We start from the raw sequence: 21673 nt of genomic DNA, 5'->3' as shown, positions 1-21673 counted from the left end.
TAATATTATTAACAATGGCTAACAATAAACAAACGTGAAATGTTATCATAAAATAGTCTAAGCAAGAAGATACAAAAAGGCATCTATACAATCACAGCTGGAATGACCGTTGTTGGGGGAGCCTACCAGGATAGTCACATACTGAGGACATCAAGGAGTCACATAGTGAAACAGGTACATTTGGGGGCCTCAAGCTTTGCACTAACACAAATTTTTGTTTATTGAAACCTACTTTCTTTTCATGAGGGGTAAATTATGAACAGATAGCTTAAAAATGTGTGGCTTTGTAATTTAGAAGGTTATAATATGGGTAAAATAACACCTCAGATAGAAATTCTTACAAGACCATGCTTTTAAAAGGAAGCATGCATCCTGTTCTCTTGATTCTTGCATATTGCTTTGTAGTCCCTTTACAGGAAAAACACATTTGCTTTAAACATGGAATAATTTATGAGCACCTACTGTGTGATACTCAATGTACTCAATGCTTTTACCATCTCCATTTGATCTAAATGAACAAAAGGACATGTTTACAAGTGAAAAGACACGGACAAATGTGTCTAATTGTGCTTTTTCAAAGATGCAATGGGGCAATAATATATTTGAGATCTGAACTAATCAATCACTATGGAACATAAGGAGAATTTTGATTAGCCTCTTGCTCAGAAACCTTTTTCAAAATTTGCAACCCTTACTGGATATTGAAAATCCAAATATCATGCTGCTCTTCCTACCTTTGTTCTTCTGCACTGATAGTTTTTAAAATGAAAGCCTTAATCTGTATTATATAGGATCATTAATTTCTGCATTTTACACTTGAGCAACAGCGCTCTGATTATCGGCTGCAATGAAAAGTAAGCAGTACTGCTTCTGCCGACTTAATTACCTACTGCAGGGCCTTTCTTCTCCCGTTACCACAAACTGTCTGGAAATGGGGTCAAAAGCATGATTAGAAACCAAATTAACCACCGAATCCAGAAAACAAACACGGAAACAGATTCAATAAGCCATTCTGATACAGAAATCAGTCTCTTATCACACCTGGATTTATCCAGAGAACAAAGCCATGGAGCAAAGAAATCGTCCATGGCATTTATGTATATGATAAAAATACAATAACATTAACACAAAGTGAGAATCGGCATTGTAGGATAGTGAACAGAGTCAGCCTAGTAATAGGATTTTTAGAAAATATTTTATTTAGTCTATTAAAACACATTTCCTTGAAGAGGCCATAATGATATCTAATACTTTGAGTGTTACTTTAAGCAAATTTTAAAAATTAAAAATATAATTTAAATCCTATACAAATGTCAGTAAAATGCCCACATGATTGAAAATATCAGTCTTCTCAGTCTTAAACTTTAACTTTCAAATGTAGAAAACGAGATACTTGTAATCAATTTCTATAGTGTCATAAAATCAGAATTAGTCTTGATTTTCTACATTTATGTTCTTTAATTGAGAACTCCATGATTTAAGATTTGACTGATATTTTCTAATTCTCTGGAAATTGATACAACAAATGCTATTCTCTGAAACACACAGTTTCTCAAGACACTGCCAAAGATCCAAGGGATGCGGAAACATTTTTCTGGCTGCATGGAAAATAAAAATCTGCTGTAGATGTGGGTCTTCTTGTTTTGGGAAGTTAGTAGACAGTAATACAATGGTATAGTGCAAATGACATGCTGATCAATTTATTTTAATCAGAACAATTGTGTTTATTTATATGTGCTATTATTTATATTATATTGATAGAACATTAATATGGTGACCTAACTTTAAAGATTATGAAGCAAATTTTGAAATATGCATAAAGGGAATGAGAAAGCAAAATAATAAAGTATTTCTGTGATAGAAATGGAAATGAGTTAGTAAAAATCAAAGTCAACATAAAGATATCGTTCTGCTCATTCAGTACCATTTAGAATGTTCTTGCTTGAATGTATCACACAAAATTAAATGCAAGAAGTCAAGAACTTAAGTTTAAACTATAATCAATTTTATTTCTTATGATATAGCTGTTTTCAGAGAAGTGATTTTATAACAAGTTTACTCATCTGTTGCCTGTCTTGACTAAATTATCAGATTATATTTAAAAGTCATTGTTCATGTATTGCAAGTGGCTACATTCCTGGAACAAAGTCATCTCTGTCACAAGAGTTCTATGACAATTATCTACGAAGAACCACTACCCTGTCAAAGGAAAACAGAAATAGGAATTTCCTTAGGATATCTATTCCTTCTATGGATGTATATTAATTTCATTTGTGTTTAATCTCTTTAATCTAGTTTTACCAGATGAAAAAGCTTGCCCTTCAGAATCACAATACCAGATATTCCTAACTAAAGTGAAGAGTTTGAACAATTACAGAGCAGATACAATGAGACATACAGAACAGATAGAATGAGCCAGGGCATGAATCTTTTCTTTAATCAAAGTTCTTTCATTTTTTTTCATGAGGGTGACATTTACAGAATTAAAAGAAAAGACCTTCCCCAACCTGAATTGTTCAATAATTTGATGGGTAATTTAGTTTTTTGATGGCAGTCTTGACTGAAGTGAAAATGGAAAACTTACTGAATTCATTTTGAAACAACCTTAAAGATGCCCTACTATTTTCTTGACTTCTTGGAGTACATCAGTAAACCATAATATCTACGTATTTTTGAAGCAAGATATTTTCAAGAAGATAATGATCTCATTGTTACTAGTTCATCTTTCTAGAGCTATTTTCTCTCATCAACAGACCATTTTCCAGTGAGTTTTAGAGCAAGCAAAGCTTCTTGCCTAGCCATGTTGAATACACCTGTGCTACTTGCCTAGTTTTTATCTGAAGAAATAATGGGACAGAAATTCAACCACTGATCAATATTTATTGTCTGCTGTGGAAATTTCTCCAGAGAGAATATAATAGATCTTAGAGAAGTAAAAGTGTATGTTTATTGTCTAATTGAAAGACTTAAAAAATGTCAATGTTCATAACACACAACACATTTGAAAAAAGTGAGCAGGGGATGTTGGCACTAGTGTAAACATTGAAGCTCAGCAGCTCTCAATGATAACCCTCCCATTCTCACAAGTAAGGCTTGGCATTTCACACATGGAGAGGGTTAAAACCCTGTTTTATCTCACCTATAAAATAAGAGGGGAATTATCAATTCAAAAAAATTGAGAAGATCTGGAATATTACATTTTTACCACCTAGTATATATCTATGTATATAAGCAAACATGCATATATATATGTATATATATATATTTGTTTGGAAGGCAAAGACTAAAACAGAACACAGGCAAAATTACAAAAATTAATTGATACACAAGATGAGAAGTGTTAATTTGGGGTACATTTGAAAGAATCATTTATTAGACAATAGAATGGATCAAATAAAAATACATGAAATAATCATCTGTTTATGAGTACAAAGAATTGAAATAGGGAAATAATGATATTTGTTAATGGAAAATTCATCGTATTTGACATAATATCAAGGTATATCAAAAATAAGAAAAACTATATTATATTGTTTTATTTATTTTATGCTTTAATAAGATAAAATATTATAAAACAAAAATCATCACTTCAAATTTGGATAAGGCAAACCAACAAAAAGAAGAATTCCAAGAGTAGGTAAAATTATCAGAGACCTACTCATTACACATTTGGGAGATCCATAAAATTACTAAATAAAAGTCATAACGTATATAAGAGGATCTGGTGCAGAGCCTGGTTGGCCTGTGCTTGTCTCTTCATTCTCTGTGGAGTTCAGACTCTCTCCTTGGCTCTTTAATGCATTCTACCTCTTCCATGGGTTCCTTAAGCACTGAAGGTGAGAATTTATGGAAATATCCCTTTTATGGCTGTTTGTTCCAAAGTCTCTCTCTCTCTCTCTCTCTCTGTCTCTCTCTGTCTCTCTCTGTCTCTCTCTCTCTCTCTCTCTCTCTCTCATTGTGTATGTATGAGAGAGAGAGAGAGTGAGAGTCTGGATCTGGTCTATGTTTGTTTCTATTTGTTTTAGGTGGAAGCCTTTCTGATGACAGCTGAGTAAGGAACCAATCTATGAGCATAGCATTTTGTACTTACATTTTATGTTTTGTAGACCAATAGTATTTGATTTACCTAGGTCTATTGGCTATCTAGCTTCTGGTTCTTGGTCACCCAGGAAGTATCAGGTATGTTTTCTGTCTCTGGGAGTGGCCTTGAATTCATTCATATATTGGTCGCTTATTTCCATAGACTTTGTGCCATCATTGCCCTAACATTTTTTTCAATTTTTCAGGACTGGGTTTCTCTGTATCTTTGGAACTTGTCCTGGAACTAGCTCTTGTAGACTGGGCTGACCTCAAATTCACAGAGATTCACCTGCCTCTGCCTCCTGAGTGCTGGGCTTAAAGGTGTGTGCCATCACCACCTGGCTACCCTAGCATATTTTACAGGCAGAACAGATTGTAGATGAAAGAATTTGATGACTGTGTTGACATTTATGCTTCTCTTTTCATAGCTTTCAGAGAACTATCACCTAAAAATGTTGGGGTACACCTTGATGGGGTTCGTATATTCCAGAACAGTGGTGTGAGGATTATAAATGTTAGGCAGGAAGAACAGAGATACAAAATAAATACAAATACATAGGATAGGACGGGGGGGGGGCGGTCAATCCAGTGATTACTTAATTCTCCTACAATCATTTTCCAGATAGTTATATACCTCAATCCAAAAGAGGAGGATGAAGACTGCTTTAACATGATACAAAGAACAAACAGAACAATTACCTGCTCCAATATTTGAAACATCAAGCAACTATGCCCCAAGTTAAGTATTCTGTTGTTTAGGCAGGACATGTAACTATACCTTACATCCTGTAGGCAGCCACTCCTTTGATCAAACTTCCTGTCATATCCTTAAAGGAGCAGGTATAGGCTTAAATTCTTGGACCTTTGCTTAAGATGGAGTGAATCCACTTTTGTTGGCCCCACATAAAAAAAAATCATGAGAATGGAGGGGTGAAAGGTTCTACGCAGGCACCAGTTAACCCTCTCCATGTTCAATGAGTTGTATCAGTGCTGCCTTCTGCAATGAGTTGTTGCTGTCAGTTTGTGGAGAGAAACCTAATGTTTTGGCAGAAGAATTTGTTGTGTGACCATAGAAACCCTTTGGTCAACAACTCAATTTAATATAACTTAGTCTTGATACTTGACAAGAGTTGTACAGTTGGATCTCTGCCTCCCTCATTATTTGGAGACTTCATTCGGATCACCTTCATATATTTAAGAAGTTTCTACTGCCCTAGGTTTCCTTATTGCCCCTCAAATGCTTCTCAGTTCTTGCTGTCTCTCCTCACATTCTCTTCTTCAATCCTACTTTCCCTTGCCCTCTCCAGCTTATCCTCCCAATCACATCCTCCAACCCCCAGCCCAGTACAGTCATAAAATTTAATTATTTCCCCCTCCCTGAGAGATCCATGTCTGCTGCCTAGTCCCTTTCCAATATCTATTCTCTTTGGGTCTACAGATTGTAGTTTGGTTGTCATTTATTTAGTGGCTCATATCTATCTGTACATAATATTTTTCTTTCTAGGTCCAGGCTACTTCATTCAGAATACTTTTTTCTATTTCCACCCATTTGTCTACAAATTTAATGATGTCATATTTTCTATAGCATTATAAAATTGTATCATATTTTCTTTATTCATTCTTCTATTGAGGGTCATATGGGTTGTTTCCATTTTCTGGCTCTTATGAATAGAGCAGCGGAACATGACTGAGTAAACGTTCCTGTAATAGGATTGAGTGTTTTAGGGATACATGCCTAAGATAGTATATCTGAATCTTGAGGTAGAAACTACCATTCTTATTTCCAGAGTACTTGTAGTAGTTGTATACTCACCAACACTGGAAGAATGTTCACTTTGCTCCACATCCTTGCCTGCATGAACTGTCACTTGGGCTCTTGATCTTGGTCATTCTGACAGGTGTAAGGTATGATCTCAAAGTATTTTATTTGCATTTCTCTGATGGCTAAAGATGCTGAACATGTCTCTAAGTGTTTCTCAGCCATTTGAGTTTTCTCTATTAAGCATTACATGTTTCCATAAGTATCCCATTTTTAAATTGGATTATTTGATTTAACAGTTTCTAGTTACTTGAGTACTTTATATATTTTTTATATTGGCCCTCTATCATATGCAGAGTCGATCAAAATCTTTTCACATTCTTTAGGCTGTCACCTTGTACAAGTGATAGTGTCCTTGGCCTTACAGAAGCTTCTCAGTTTTATGAGGACACATTTATTGATTTTTGATCTTACTGCCTGCACTATCAGTGTTCTGTTCATAAAGTATTCTTCTATTATAAATTCAACATCTGAAAATATCTCTTCTATCTCTTTTATTTTGTTTGTTAAGCTTGCCTCGGAAGTTCCTATTGCATTTCTAATTTTTTTCTGCCCAGAATTACTTAAATTTGGAGCTTCTTTATTGATTCTATTTCCCTTTTCAGCTTTTGAACAGTTTTATTTGTTTCTTTCCACTGTTTGTGTTTTTCTGGATTTAAGGGTTTTATTCATTTTCTCTTTAAGGGCCTCTGTCATCATATAAAGGGTGTTTTAAGATCTTTTTCTTGTGCTTCATCTATGTTGGAATATTCAGGGCTTACTGTCAGAGGGTTTTTATGCTCTAGTGGAGACCTAGTGTCCTGGCTATTATTTATTCTGTTTTAAGCTAGTGTCTAGGCAATTGAGATTGCATGATTATAATTCTAGGTACTGATATGTGGTTTTCTCATTGTTGGTTAGTTTCTGTTTCCTTTTTTAATTTTTGGAGAGTGTGATGGCTCTTTATTTCCTAGGAGGAAATTTTCTGTGAGAGGTGTAGTCACTGAGGGTTTCAGATAAATTGTCTTTATGGTAGAGGTCTGAAGGGGTTCACAGAAGGGAGAAGAGCAGAGTGTACAATAGTATCAACATTTTTAGTTCCTTTGGAATGGAAGTAGATGATGAACAGTGGTCTGTCATAGTGCTGGGGATGAGTCTGAGGATTGGGTCTGGAAGGACAGTAGCAGAGGTGAAGAACTACACTTACCCTACCTGCTTCTCTGTCAGGAGTGGCCTGTGGTTTAGTAGAGAATACTTTGCTGGTATTGGGGACTAGGATGAAACAAGTGGGGAAGGAGATTAGGACTGGAAGGTCTGTGGGATCTACAAGAGATGGGAGCAGCTGAGAAAAGAAGCCTGCAGCTGGTGCTCTGATACAGAGCTAGTGATTAGAATGGGGCATTAGATTTGAAGGGGAGCAGGGAGAGGTCAGTGTCTTCAGAGAGCTTACTTATTTTCCTGGCCTACTCAGTTGATGTGTTTTCTGAGAATGCTCACTGGTTCTGGAATCTTAGATAATAGGTAGAATAAGGAGAAGGAAGGTTGTATGGGAGGTCCTTCTGTCTATGTGTTGCTTTTATCAATTAATGAATAAAGAAACTGGCTTGGCCTGATAGAGTAGAACAGAGCTAGGTGGGGAAAACTTAACTGAATGCTGGGAGAAAGGAGGCAGAGTCAGGGACAGGCCATGTATTCCCACCAGACACAGACGCTAGATGGAATTTTGCTGACAAGCCAAAGCCACGTGACAATACACAGATTACTAGAAATGGGTTAAATTGAGATGTAAGAGTTAGCCAACAAGAAGTTAGAATGAATGGACCAAGCGTGATTTAATTAATACAGTTTCTGTGTTGTTATTTTGGTTCTGGGTGCCTAGGACAAACAAGCAGCCTCCAACAGGAATGTTGGAGAAGATACTTGTTGTCCATTGTTGATGGGGTCAGGGAGGAAAGAGAAATTGTAGCATGTGGGCCTGTTGTTGGGGTTTCTGTCCTGCCCAGTTCCCACAGTTGGTAAGACCCAAATATCACACAGAGAAAATCACACAGAGAACCTACATTAGATATAAACTGATTGGCCAATTAGCTCAGACTTAGTATTAGCTCTTATAACTTATATTAACCCATTATTCTTATCTATGTTAGTCACATGGCTCGGTACCTTTTCCAGTGGGGCAGGTCACATCTTCCTTCTTCTGTGCTCTGGGCAGGACTGTGGAAAAAGCTTCCTTCTTCCCAGAATCCTCCTCTTCTCATTGGCCCACCTCTACTTCCTGTCTGGTTGTCCTGCCTATACTTCCTGCCTGGCTACTGGCCAATCAGCATTTATTTAAAACATAATTGACAGAATACAAAATTGTTCTGTACCAAGAACATGTGTTCTACAGAACAAGATATGAAACTGGGAGCATTGGGACTGGACAAGCAAAAATAGAGTAGAAGATCTGCAATCTGATGCAAAATTAATAAAAATAAAAAACAGAGAAAGAAATCGGGGTTCTACCTGAAGATCAGAAAAGCTAAGCAGCCAGCCACCGGCTCTTGCCTCTACCTGTTAGACCCCGCACTTTCCTGTGGATACCCACACCCGATCCAGGCACGCGCCTTCCTGAACTCGGGCCCACAAGAATGGACAACTGTCCTGAGGGTTTAAAGCAGACACACACAAAAAAGGACCTTGCTCGTTTACAAGAGTAAATGGCAACTTTATTAAACTCAAGTCGGGTATTTATAGAAGTGGGCAAGCGGGATCAAAAAGGGCAAGGCCTCCTCCCAACAGAAGCAGGAAGGAAAATAAGGCCCCGGCGCCTCAGGCAGAATCAGCTGGGGGAGGCCAGGATATGGACCCACTGCTAGAACCTTGAATACAGGTGGAATCACCATAACAAAGAGAGCCAGGTTCTTCCTAAGCTAACCCCTCAAGCCAGTGCTAGTGCAGAATCTCCAGGGAGCCGGAGGTCACATGGCCCTGCAGCCCTGCGAATCTCCAGGAGAAGGGAAAAAGACCTTGGTAGCTACATCTACCACAGTTTGAAATGGTGATCCTGCATCCAGAAATCTCAGAACAAGACTGAGACTGAGAGCTGTCTCTTCCAATCTTATTATCAACTCTAGTGGTGGCATTAAAGGTATGTACCACTACCACCTGGTTTCTATGACAAGCTACTGTAGATACTGGGATTAATGGTATGTGTCATTGTTGCCTAGTCTAGAAGGCTGGTAAGTGTGACTGCCTTACTTTTCTGATCTTCAGGAAAACTTAATTTATTAAAATTCAAATAAAAACTATTAACAAGTACAATAAGTATATGCAATAAATATATCGGCAATATATACTTCAATAATGTCTATCTCATTTTCATTTGAGAAACTCAGAGAAAATATTTCCTGTATATCCTACCTGGTGAGTCCAAAGTTTTATATCTAATTTACTTTCTATTGTAACTTCCTTTATGCATCAGGTAAACAAGGAAAACTATGACTATCTAATCTTCAACTCCCTCAGAGGCCATAGAAGGAAATAATGTTAGCAGAATAAGCAGGAAGTGAATGCAAGTGACTTCCAAAAAATGTGAGAAAAGAGAGAAACAGCTGGCTGCCTGGACAGTCACCCAAAGTTCCTCTACAATGTTGGGGTATCTATCTTTGGCCTACAGACCTAACATATCTTACAGACTTTTCTGTGAAGCAGAATATTCTGAAGGACTGTCCCTCCTTGTCTCAACAATATCTGGGAGTCATTCTCTTTCATACACTACTTGTACAATTAGGACAGCATACTGTCAGCAGTTGAGGCAAGGGTATTTTCTTGCCCAGGGGCTTACTTTTATCACAAAGCAAATAAATTTCATGTGGACTTTCTTCAATGCTAACTTTCTTCTCTGAAGTAGATTGTTGCTGCCAGAAACAGACAAGTCTTGTTGTCATATAAAAGAAGAATCTAAGTTATAAAAACATCTTAAGTACCATAATCTATAGATATCTGAAGTGTTTAAAGATGATAAGTCTATATAGGTACATTAACTTAAACAAAATTAGAAATGTATGTACAGTATGTTTTATCCAAAAATAATCTCAAATTTGTATCAATGTACAAGATTTGTATACAATATATAAAGCCCCATCCAATGTAAAATATTTAAAACAAATAGATGCTTTTTTGAAAGCAGATTCAATAGTCTACCTTTTATCCTATCATATCTATTTCATCCCTTTTTCTTTTCAGAGTAGATTCAGTAATCTATCCCTTTATCTTATCATATCTATTACCCCATTTTTTCAAAACAAGATCATATCTATATCTTCACTCTTTTCACTTTAGATTCAATAATCTGCTTTAATCCTATTATATCTATATTCCCTTTTTTCTTTTCAAAAAAGATTGTATATATATTTTCCTTTCTTTTCTTTTCAGAGAAGATTCAATAATCTACTTTTTTATCCTATCATATCTATATCCCCTGTTTTTCCCTTTTCAAAAGAAAGCCATTGAATTTAATTTCCTTTATTTAGCTTTTTTTTCCTGGCAATTTTTCATAGCAGCTTATAACCAACATGCTAGACAGAGACAAACATCTATAATTAAACTTTTTAGAATGTGGACATAGTATTCCAGGCCACTTCCTGCTTTTGTGAGAAACTGATAATCTTCTGTGGACCCAAAAAAGTTTGGGATTATGGTCAAATCCTGAGTGAAGTACTCTATGTGGTTGAATCATTTCAGCCAGCAATCTTGAAGCTGTTCTAGATGTTGAACTCAGAGGAAACAGAGAGCTTTAAAAACATTGGATCATTCGCTCCTATCAGAGATTTTTCAGGAGGTCTTCCTTGATTAATCCTTATTTTTCTAAACCCCAAATGAATCCATGGCCTCTTACTTTCTGTGGAAACAAAAACAAAACTTCTTCCACAAAGAAACATATCTTTTGACTTAAATTTTGAAGTCAATGCATTTTCAAAATATATAGGTTATATTAATCTAGCAGCTTTTATAATCAAAAGTCTTTTAGCAGCTCTTATTCCTTCCTTGGCAGTCAAACAACTAAAAGACAACATAATCAAAAACAGTATCCAGAGTCTCTGTGTATTTACCATCTTTACATGGAAGCTAAATCAGGGCAGATGGGAGGTGGTAGTGCTAGTTTTTCACCCAAACCCAGTAGGTAGGTTTGGGTTCAGTTCTGATCTGTTCTGGTGACTAAAATGTCTCAGGCAAACAGCTCTTTTTTGTAAATTTGTAACACAAAAGCTGTGTGACAAATGAAGTATTATTAAAAAAAAACTCAGAGACAGAAGTTGGAGTTCAACATGAAGGTAAGAAAAGGAAAGCAGTGAGCCATTGGCTCATATCTCTACCTCAGTCCAAAATGGCCATCCTGCCTCCAGAAATCTCAGAATGAGACTGAGACTGAGAGTTTTCTTCTCCCATTTTATATTCTTCTCTAGTTCTGGGATTAAAGACATGTACCTAGTTTCTATGGTAAACTACTGTGTCTACTGGGATTAAAGGTGTGTGTCATTGCTGCCTGGTCTGTAAGGCTGGCCAGTGTGGCTGTCTTACTTTTCTGATTCTCAGACAAACTTTATTTATTAAAATACAAATGAAATGCCATTGTAGCAATCAGTCTGTCTGCTTTCATGGCCAAGTGGCCTTGGTAAAATGGGGGCAGGAGGTGCCTCATGGAGCTATGGGCTGGGAGAAGATTAGTTGTGGGATAGGGGTTAGAGTTAGTGGATTAGCAATGAAGTTACATAGGGAAGATCTAAGAGATCCACAGGAAATGAGAATGGACAAGCAGAGGAAAGGTGCACACGTGTTCTGGTGCCAAGCTGGTGCTGAGACTGACAGTATCAGAAGGTGCCATGCAGTCTTCTAGGGGAGAATGGATATTAATAGTTATACCCAGGACTGGACTCTGTGTGCTGTAATACCAAACTTCCAGGCAAAATAAACTTACTAGTACAACAGTGACATGATTATAATGCAGTAACTGAGCACTTTCTGATTAGATTTAAAGCCTATATCACGTTGCATGTTTTGTACAGGATACTGTCATGCTGCTCAAAAGTTCATGACGTGTAGCCCACAGGCCCTGAGATAGAATCTGTTGTTGTTATTCTGCTAAAGAACTATGCATCAAAATGCCCTTTGCATATTAATGACTTTACTTGTAGATGTAGACTTCTTTCAGCCTTAGTCAGAGAAACTTCTTTAGGCAGTAGGCAACAGTCAATAGAAGGAAAAAAGCCTCACCAGAATGATGAAAAGAATAAACTGAGCAAATATGTCACAGGGATATGGGGAACTTTGGAGGAGGAAAATGGAGGCCATATCACCATACCTTATTGTAAATAGGTATGAAATTCTCAAAAAATAAAATATTAAGTAAATTAAAAGTTAAAAGTGAAAAGTCTCCCATTCAATATAAATTGAATGATTTATATATGAAAGCTGAGATGGTTTAAAGGTTGGAACAAGATCATGAGTTTGAGGCCATTGTGGGAAAATGACTGATATTTTGTCTCTAATTGCAATTTTAGTAAGGCTGAGGTTATAACTCTGAAAACAAGCAGCATGCACAAGACCTGAATTCAGTGTCTAAGACTTCAAAAGAACATCACTTCCATATTATTAATGAAAATACCACACAGCAAAAAAAAATCTGCCAAAGACTTACCTCTAAGGAGGAAATGAGTATATTAAGTTTTCAAGTACATTAGCTATTAGGGAGACTAACAATTTAAGAAGACAATGAAATTACATAATTAAATCACAGAATTAAACCATTTCCTTCACACATTGGTTTTTGTCATGGTGCTTTATAACAGCAATAGAAACTCTAATAAGACAGAAATTGGTACCAGGAGTAGAGTATTGCTGTGGCAGACATGTCTTTGCTTTTTTGAGATTGTGGGAAGGCTGTAGAAATTCAACCTAGAAAAGCTGTTGAACGTACAGAGCTTAACATACTGTTGTAGGTACTTAAAAGATGAGGATGCTGAGGGTCATGCAAATTTGACTTCATTCAACTTGGGAAGTTTCAGAGGCAAGGAAAGACTCTACTGCAGCCATTTATGTTATACTTTGAATTAAAAATCTGTAGTTCTGTCAGTTTCGAAAGTGGTTGTGCAAGGTTGCATTCCCAACAGCTGTGGATGAGTGTTCCCCTTACTGCACATCCTCTCCAACATAAGCTATCATTGGTGTTTTTGATCTTAGTCATTCTGACAGGTATAAAATGGTATCTGAGAGTTGTTTATATTTGCATTTTCCTGATAGCTAAGGAAGTTGAACACGTCCTTAAGTATCTTTTGGCTATTTGAAATTCTTCTGTTGAGAGTTCTCTGTTTAGTTCAGGTTACCATTTTTTTTTAATTGGGTTATTTAGAATTTTAGGGTCTAATTTCTTGAGTTCTTTATATATTTTGGAGATCACTCCTTTTTCTGATGTGGGGTTGGTGAAGATCTTTTCCCATTTACTAAGCTGCCTTTTTGTTTTATTGACTGTGCCCTTTGCTTTACAGAAGCATCTTAGTTTTAGAACCACATCGGAGCACTGGACTGAGTGAGCTCCAAGGTACAGTTGAAGAGGGGAAGGAGTGAGAATATGAGCAAGGATGTCAAGACCATGAGGCGTTCACCCACTGAGACAGTTTACCTGAGTTATTGGGAGCTCACCAACTCTAACTGGAGTGAATGAGCATGGGATCAAACTAGTCCCTCTGAATGTGGTTGACAGCTGGGGCAGACTGAGGGGCCACTGACTGTGGCACTGGGATTTGTCTCTACTGCATGTACTGACTTTTTGGGATACTACTCTTGCTGGATTTATACCCTACTCAACCTAGATGTAGTGGGTAGGGCCTTGGACTTGCCAAAGGGTAGGAGGCCTTGTCCTTTCTTAGGATTGAAGGGGGAAAAGTGGGAGGGATTGGGATGAGAGGAGAGAATGGATATTTGGATTGGTATTTTTGTAAAGTAATAAAATAATAATAAAAATCTGTACTTCTGGTAAGCTGGTGTTGAAGAATCTATTGTGATTATGAAATGGCCAGCACTGTTGAACTGAAAACATTGCTCTCTGGGACAATTCACACTGGTTAGCTATATCTGAGAAATGGGCTGTAAGAAACTAGTGTCATCAGGGTTAAATATTCTGGGAAGAGTTTTTACAGTTAAATATGAAGACACTGTGATCCAGAGGAGGCCAATGCCCTTCCCTGCAGCGGCAATGGAATTGGAAATATTAAAAGGTTTCCCAGGTGGTACTCATTTTGAAGGCACCATTGTAGACAGCATCTGAGGTTTGGCATTGTGAAATGCCAGGAGAGGTTTCTCATGAAGGTACAGCCTCAGCAGCAGGAGCACACAATTAGGACTTTGGAATTTTAAAGAGTTTTATAGACTTAGATAAACTTTGGACAATTTAGGGAATTTGGATATTTCAGAGAGATGTGGCATTTTGAAAGAGACTTGGTGTGTGTAAAAAACTAAACTTTTAAGGTATTTGATTTTTAAAGAACTGTGGGACTTTTAAAAGCTGGAATGTTTTATGACACCACACTATATTAACATGCTATTTTGGCGGCAAATGAAAAAGGTTGATTAGTGATGCGTTTGAATATCAAGTTGACAAGGGATCAATTATACTGGCTATTTTTATGTCAACTAGATATAAACTGAGAAATTTCAGAAGTGGAATCCCCAATTGAGAAAATCTCCCCACCAGATTGGCCTATGGGCAAATCTGCAGGGCATTTTCTTGTTAATGACTGATGTGAGAGGGGCTAGCCCACCATAGGTGAACACCTTTTGCTGGTGGACCTGGGTGATATATGTATTAGGTTGAGCAAGCTATGAGGAATAAGAAAATGAAAAGTGTTCCTCCGTGGCTTCTGTTAAAGTTTCTGCTTTCATATGTAGACAGATTTTTCTTTGGGGCACCAAAAGACAACATGGGGACTTATTAGTAATTATGAAAGCTTGGCCTTAGCTAGTAGCTCTTATAACTTAACCCATTTATGTTCATCTACATTCTGTCATGTGGCTCATTACCTCTCTCTCTCGGTACTATTCATGCTGCTTTCTCCATTTCTGGTTGGAGACCCTGCCTTTCTTTCTATCCAAGCCCTCTCTGTCCACAGAAGTCCAGCCCAATTTCTTCCTGCCATTCAGCTCTTTATTAAACCAATCACAATGACACATATTCACACAGTGTAAAGAAATATTTTACAAAATTTCTCCCCTTTTGGCCAAATAAAAAGAGAAGGTTTTACTCTAACATAATAAATCTGTAAACAATAAGAACAATTATCAGGTAAGAATTACATTCAAAGTGTTCAATCCATATGTGTTTGGCCAATTCAGAAGCAATACTTTATTATCTATCTTATCTAGGTGAATTTAGAATTTTATACCTAAACCATTTTTATCATAACTTGTATTACCACCTTAAAATTATCTTTTTATATCTCAAAATATTTTCTTATATAATTTAAGGTTTTATGGCTCCCAGTTTTATATATTTTAGTCCTCTTTTGTGATTTTCTTCTTTGAATTTGGTATCCAAGAAAACTCCAACTATATCTATCTCATCTTCAACTCCAACAGAGAACCACAAAGAATAAAATATTAATTGATTAATGTGGAAGTGTGATTTGTCTCTATGGAGGTTCTGTTGATGGGAGAACTCTTGTTATTATGGAACCCTTCTTGCTGAGGACCTCTTGTTGCTAAAATAAAACCCTGTTGCTGGTGCTGTTCTTGCTGTTATATGACATAGTTTTCTATTACTGTAATAAAACACCATGACCAAAAGCAATTTGAAGACAAAAAAGTTTGTTATAGTTTTCTACACCATAATCCATCATTGAAGGAAGCCAAGGCAGATACTGCAGGCAAGAATATGGATGTTATGACCAAATATAATTCCTAGGATCTCAGTCAGAAGGCTTAAAACCATCTGAATCCAGAGGGTGTGATGGTTGCCTTCTACCTCTTGAGGCACTGGTAATAAAGTGGCATGCAGTCACACACAGTATCCTCATACATACCCAGAAGTAAGAAATAAAGTATATCTTTTAAAAGAGAAGACTCCAGAAAATTTACATATATGCAAAAAAACATAACCCATCAACATAAGACTAAGAATATTTGACATCCACTTAACAATCATAGACATGCAGAAGAGTGAAAAAAACAATAATGAGAATGATCAATGAATCAAATCTGTCTCATAGATGACACAGATGTTCAAATTAGCAGACAATTACAATAAAAGACATATTACAACTGTATTCCATATGTTCTCAAAGTTATGTAGAAATGTGAAAGATATTCAAAAGAGGAGACAAAAATCTTTCAGAGATGACAACCACAATGTCAGAGTTCAGAATTTAACAGCAGATTGTGTAAAAGGAAGCGGAGGGCTGCATTCCCACCTGGATCCCGACTAGCTTACCCCTGAAATAACAACACACGAACTGTCTTCACTTAAACACTGCCTGGCCCATTATCTGTAGCCTCTTATTGGCTAACTCTCATATCTTAACTAACCCATTTCTTATAATCTGTATGCCACCACGAGGTCGTGGCTTACCAGCATTAGTCTAGCCAGCGTCCGTCTTGGGACAGGGAATCATGACGACTGCCTCACTGTCTTGTTCCTCCCAGCATTCTGTTCTGTTTACTCTGCCTACCTAATTTTCTGTCCTATCAAAGGCCAAGGCAGTTTCTTTATTAACCAATGAAAGTAACACATAGACAGATGACCTTCATCCATCAAGATTGGACTTTGAGTATAAAGTTATTAAAGTTGAGTAGACAAAAATGAAAAAAATACTCAAATAAAACAATAAAAAATATTGCTTAGGAAGGAAATTATGCTCAGTCTGTGTGTGAAACAGTGTCAAGAATATTTCTGTGTTTGGGATAGGAAATTTCAGATTCTGGAGGTATGAAGAAGTAATTGAAGTACAACATGGCTTAGACTTTTCCAGGTCTGATGAATACTGTAACATGGTCTATCCCCAAAATCTCAATGAACCTAAATAAAGCAACATAAATAAATTCCGTTAAGGGTCCTCATGATCAGATTTCCCAAAGACAAACAAACAGAAAACTTGAAAAAGAGCCAGAAACCAAACATATGTCATATACAAAGAAAACAAAATAAGCATTGTTATTTCATCTCTTTAAGATAAAAGCCACGCCCACTTCCTGTAGCTCCTCCTTTCCTCACCATCTTGACTCTCTCTGTTTCCTTTCCCACCCTCCCCCTTCTTTTTCTCTCTCTCTGTCTTCTCTCTCTCTCCTCTCTTTCTCTCTCTCTCCGTGTCTCTCTCTCTCTCTCTCTCTCTTTCTCTCTCTCTCTCTCTCTCTTCCCCTTCTCCCCTTTTTTCTTCCCCTCCATAATTCAACTAATAAATATCCAATTCTATTCTGACCAAGTGCCTCCCACTGCCACTTGCCCACACCACTCGCCGCTGGGAACTTGCACTCCTGGGATTCACTGTCTGCCACCACTGGGATCCCGCAGCCTCAGAACCTGCGGCAATATCATAACAAGTATAACATTAAATTTCCTGTGAAACAATTATTTCACTGGAAAAAATTCTCAAAGTAGCAGAAGAATCAGACTGCCATACTAGATAATATGTGTGTGTGTATGCATTCATTATATAACTATGCAAATACTAATTTTCATTTTCCAAAAACAAACAACATGCTTTCCAAATTCCCATTTCTCTCCCAGAGAGAGCTGACCAATTTCATTTCCTATAGGTTCTGAATAGTTTATTTAAATGTAATTATACACTGCATACCCACTTGTAGGGATTGAGTCCCTTACTCTAAAGTTTTCAAGTCCATTCATGTTGTAGAATGCATCAATATTCCATTTTTATGACTGAACAATATGCTATTGCATGGATACATGCTTTATTTGTGTATCTAGCAATTGACTTTTTTATTTTAAAACTGCCTTGAATGGTATTACTATGAACATACATATACATAATCCTTTCAATTATCTTGTATATAAATGTAAGAATAGTTATGCCAATAATATACATAATAACAATAAAGCAAGCACCACAACAGGGCAATAGTTGATATAGCAGATTGACTATAACTGGCCCCCATATGCTCATTGAGAGTGGAACTATTACAAGGTTTGGCTTTGTTGCACTATGGGTAGCCTTGTTGGAAGAAGTATGTCATCACTGTGGAGGCAGGCTTTGAGGTCTCCTATATTCAAGTAACACCTATTGACAAAGTTTACTTCCTGTTGCCTGCAGATCAAGATGTACAAGATTCAACTCCTTCACCAGCATCATGTCTGCCTGTGCGCCTATATGTCCCACTATGATGATAATGGACTGAACATCTGAATCGTAAGATATTCAATTAAATAGTTTCCTTTATGAGAGGTTTTACAGTCATGGTGTTCTTTCACAGCAACAGAAACTCTAACTAAGACAGAAGTTGGTACCAGGTGCTGGGGTATTTCTGTTATAGGCCTGACCATAATTTTTTTTTTTTGAGGAATTTGAACTTTGAGAATTTGATTTAAGGAAGCAATGAAATGTTTTAATAGCTACTTAATGGGCCATCCTAAAAGGAGCATAGAAGACAGTGGTGTTGAAGGTGATTTGAACTTGGGGACCTAGCTCAAGAGGTTTCAGAGGAGAAGAATTTTAATGTATCAGCTAGTGATCATTTTTGTGATATTTTGGTAAAAATTATGGCTGTTTTTTTCCCTTGTCTGAACAGTCTGCCTAAGGATAAAGAGAAGAGATTTGAATTAAATCTGGTAGCAGAGGAAATCCTAAAACAGCCTAATATAGTCTGTGTCATGTGGTTATTAGTGTTAACTCTAACAAAGTTATATTATGAAAAGGAACAAGTTGAACAAGGGAAAATAGAAAATGTACTATTTGAAGAGAAAATGAGCACCAGGTATTGGAGTGGAGCTAAATTCTGTTGAAGATAATAAACAAGTTAAGAAATAAAATAAAAGGAGTGGTCACCTCAGGGTAAGAATCACCCAGATTACATCCCAACTTGTGATAAGAAAAGAATAGCCTAGAAATGTGTGGTGGTGGTGCATGCCAAAGACAGAGGCAGGAGACCTCAGATGTTGGAGACCAGTCTGGTCTACATATGGAATTTCAGGACAGTCAAGCTTGGGCAATGAAGAAAACCATCAAAATCAGGAAATTGGTAAAGATGTAATTGAATGAGTTGGCCGTGTTCCTACCTCAGTAAGCAGCAGAACTTGGCAGCTTCAGCCACATGGGTTGCCTTGGAGAACCCAAGATGATGGAGATACCAGAGCTGTGGGATACCTGCTGAGGAGAGCTGTTAACAGTGGGTAGAACCAGCCAAAGAAGGTGATTTGAGCTATGGGCGCCTAGCTCACGAAGTTTCAGAGGAGAAATTTGTGCTTCTGTAAGCCAAGCATTTGTTCCTACTCAGAGACTGAAGAGATCTGCAAAGTAAGCACACAGTTAGGCATAAGGGAATTGCCATTAATTTAGTACCATGACAGGCAGAGTGCCCATACCAGTTTCATAAATCACTCTTGAAAATTGATCTTTTATCATTATTCATGCAATATCCTAGAGAGATTTGTATTCCTCTCATTTTATATGACAATAATTTTAGGAATTTCTTTTGGTAATAAATTTATTTAAGGATTTTAATATCCTAGAAAATTTTTAGATTTTTTTAGATCATGGTCTGTATATTAAATATATTGAAAGCTATTGTGAGGAGATTTCTTACTCTCCTAAGTACCAATTGTTTTTCTTAGGGAAAGCTTCTAATTATGGTTCTCAGTGCAAGCAGAGAACTTGAAAGGGCATGTGAAAATCAATTACAAACATAGTGATGTTTTTAGAATTTTCCTTAATTTTATTCTAGTTTTAGGTGGTTAGGGTTCAGGTCAATTCTTACTTTATTCTTATCAGCAAATCCATCAGAAATTATAATTACTTTTATTCTAGTCCTTAATTACTTTTACCATTAATCTATATAATATTCAAGGGGATTTAAATTGTATCGTCTAGATGAGTATTTTAACTCAGGACAATTATTCTGTAGTATTGATAATGACATTGTTTTTCCTACAAGAATATGGCACTTGTGCAAGAAAAAAGGTTTCAGCAGAGCAAGGAAAGAAATCTATCCTCATAATGTAAAGGTGCTAAACCCTTCAAACTTCCTTACAAATAGTTGATAAGTTAGTGTGAATGAAGGGATGCAAGGGTTGGCTGTTTAGAACAAAGGTATATGTCATGTTTCATATATACATCTATTTTACAATCCATTTATATCAACTTTAGTAGAATATGATTTAAGATAAGAGACAATTTTAACACATCTGTTTTAGCAACACTGAAGCCGATATATGGATAATTTCAGCAACTAACTTTAGCCAATGTTCATTTAAAATCAGGTGTATTTCTACTCACCAGAACAACACAGGTTTGCTACTGCAGACTGTTTCTCCCATCTCAAAATTTCATATATATTTCATATATTTATATATATTTGATATATATGAATGGAGCATATACTGTATCTTTTATGAACACTTCATACAATATTGTGCTTCTTAAATTTAGTCATATCATTGTCATTTTTCATAGTTTGTCCTCTTTTATCTGTGTGCATACAGAGTATTCCACTGTTGATGGGTATGTGTCTTCTAATTTTTAATAGTCATAGTATAATGGCAATGAGCTTCTTGTATAAGTTTCACATGAATAGTTTTTCATTATATGTTTTTCCATATATATAAAAATTAATATTGCTGGATTTTAGGATGTTATTTAACTTTCTAAGCAACTGCCCACCACTTTTCCAAGGAAGCATCTCATTATCAAAGCTAGTCATATTGTTAGTCTTTAAAGGTTTCTCATTACTACTAGTCACATGATATTTAGCATTAAGTCATTGCTTACTGGCTATTTACAGATCCTTTTGAGGTAAAGTCTATGTTTAGTACATTGGTATATTTAAAATGTGGTTATTTATGTTTATTCTTAATTATATTTATTGTTTAACATTTCACCCTTTCAGTCTTCCCACTGGCTGTATCCATGCATCCTCTTCCATTCTAGTATTTCTTAATGTGTCTATTTATATTGATTTCTGACTCACTGAATTTAAACTGGGCCATGTGTTTGCTCATGGGTTTGCAACTAACCATTGGTTCCTGGTGGCTCAATAGTGATTTTGTAAATGAAGACAATATCTGTCTTCCTCTAGAATCTATTAATGGCCAAAGTGTAAGACATAGTAATACGTATTATGGCTGGACATTTTCTTTTAGGAACAAGTTGAGAAATTTGTCTCTGCTTCTGCTCTCTCTTAAGGATATTTAATTTTCAGTGCATTTTTATTTATTGTTGAGAACTTCACATAAGTATATATTGTGCTTTGATCATATTGTTCCTCACTATCTTTCTCATAGTCCTTTTAAACCCAATTCATTCCTGCATCTCCATCCAACTTCCTACACTCTTATTTTATTTTACTTTTTTATAAGTCACTAAATCCAATTAGTGTTACCTGCTGCTAGTAGGTGTGGGGCTGTCTACTGGAGCATGAGCCACCTACTGGGGACATTTCCCTGAGAATCTCTCTCCCCAAGAAGCCATCAACTGTTAAGAACTCTGGTTCCACACATCCAAGCACAGCTATGAGTAACAATTCAAATACAGATTTTAATAACTTAGTGATGTTGTCTCATAAATAGAACACATAAAATTTATGCTAGTACAATAC

Source organism: Myodes glareolus, chromosome 16 (genome assembly GCF_982192425.1).
Source record: "Myodes glareolus chromosome 16, mMyoGla1.1, whole genome shotgun sequence".
NCBI lineage: Eukaryota > Metazoa > Chordata > Mammalia > Rodentia > Cricetidae > Myodes > Myodes glareolus.
Note: the sequence above shows the minus strand (reverse complement) of the source record.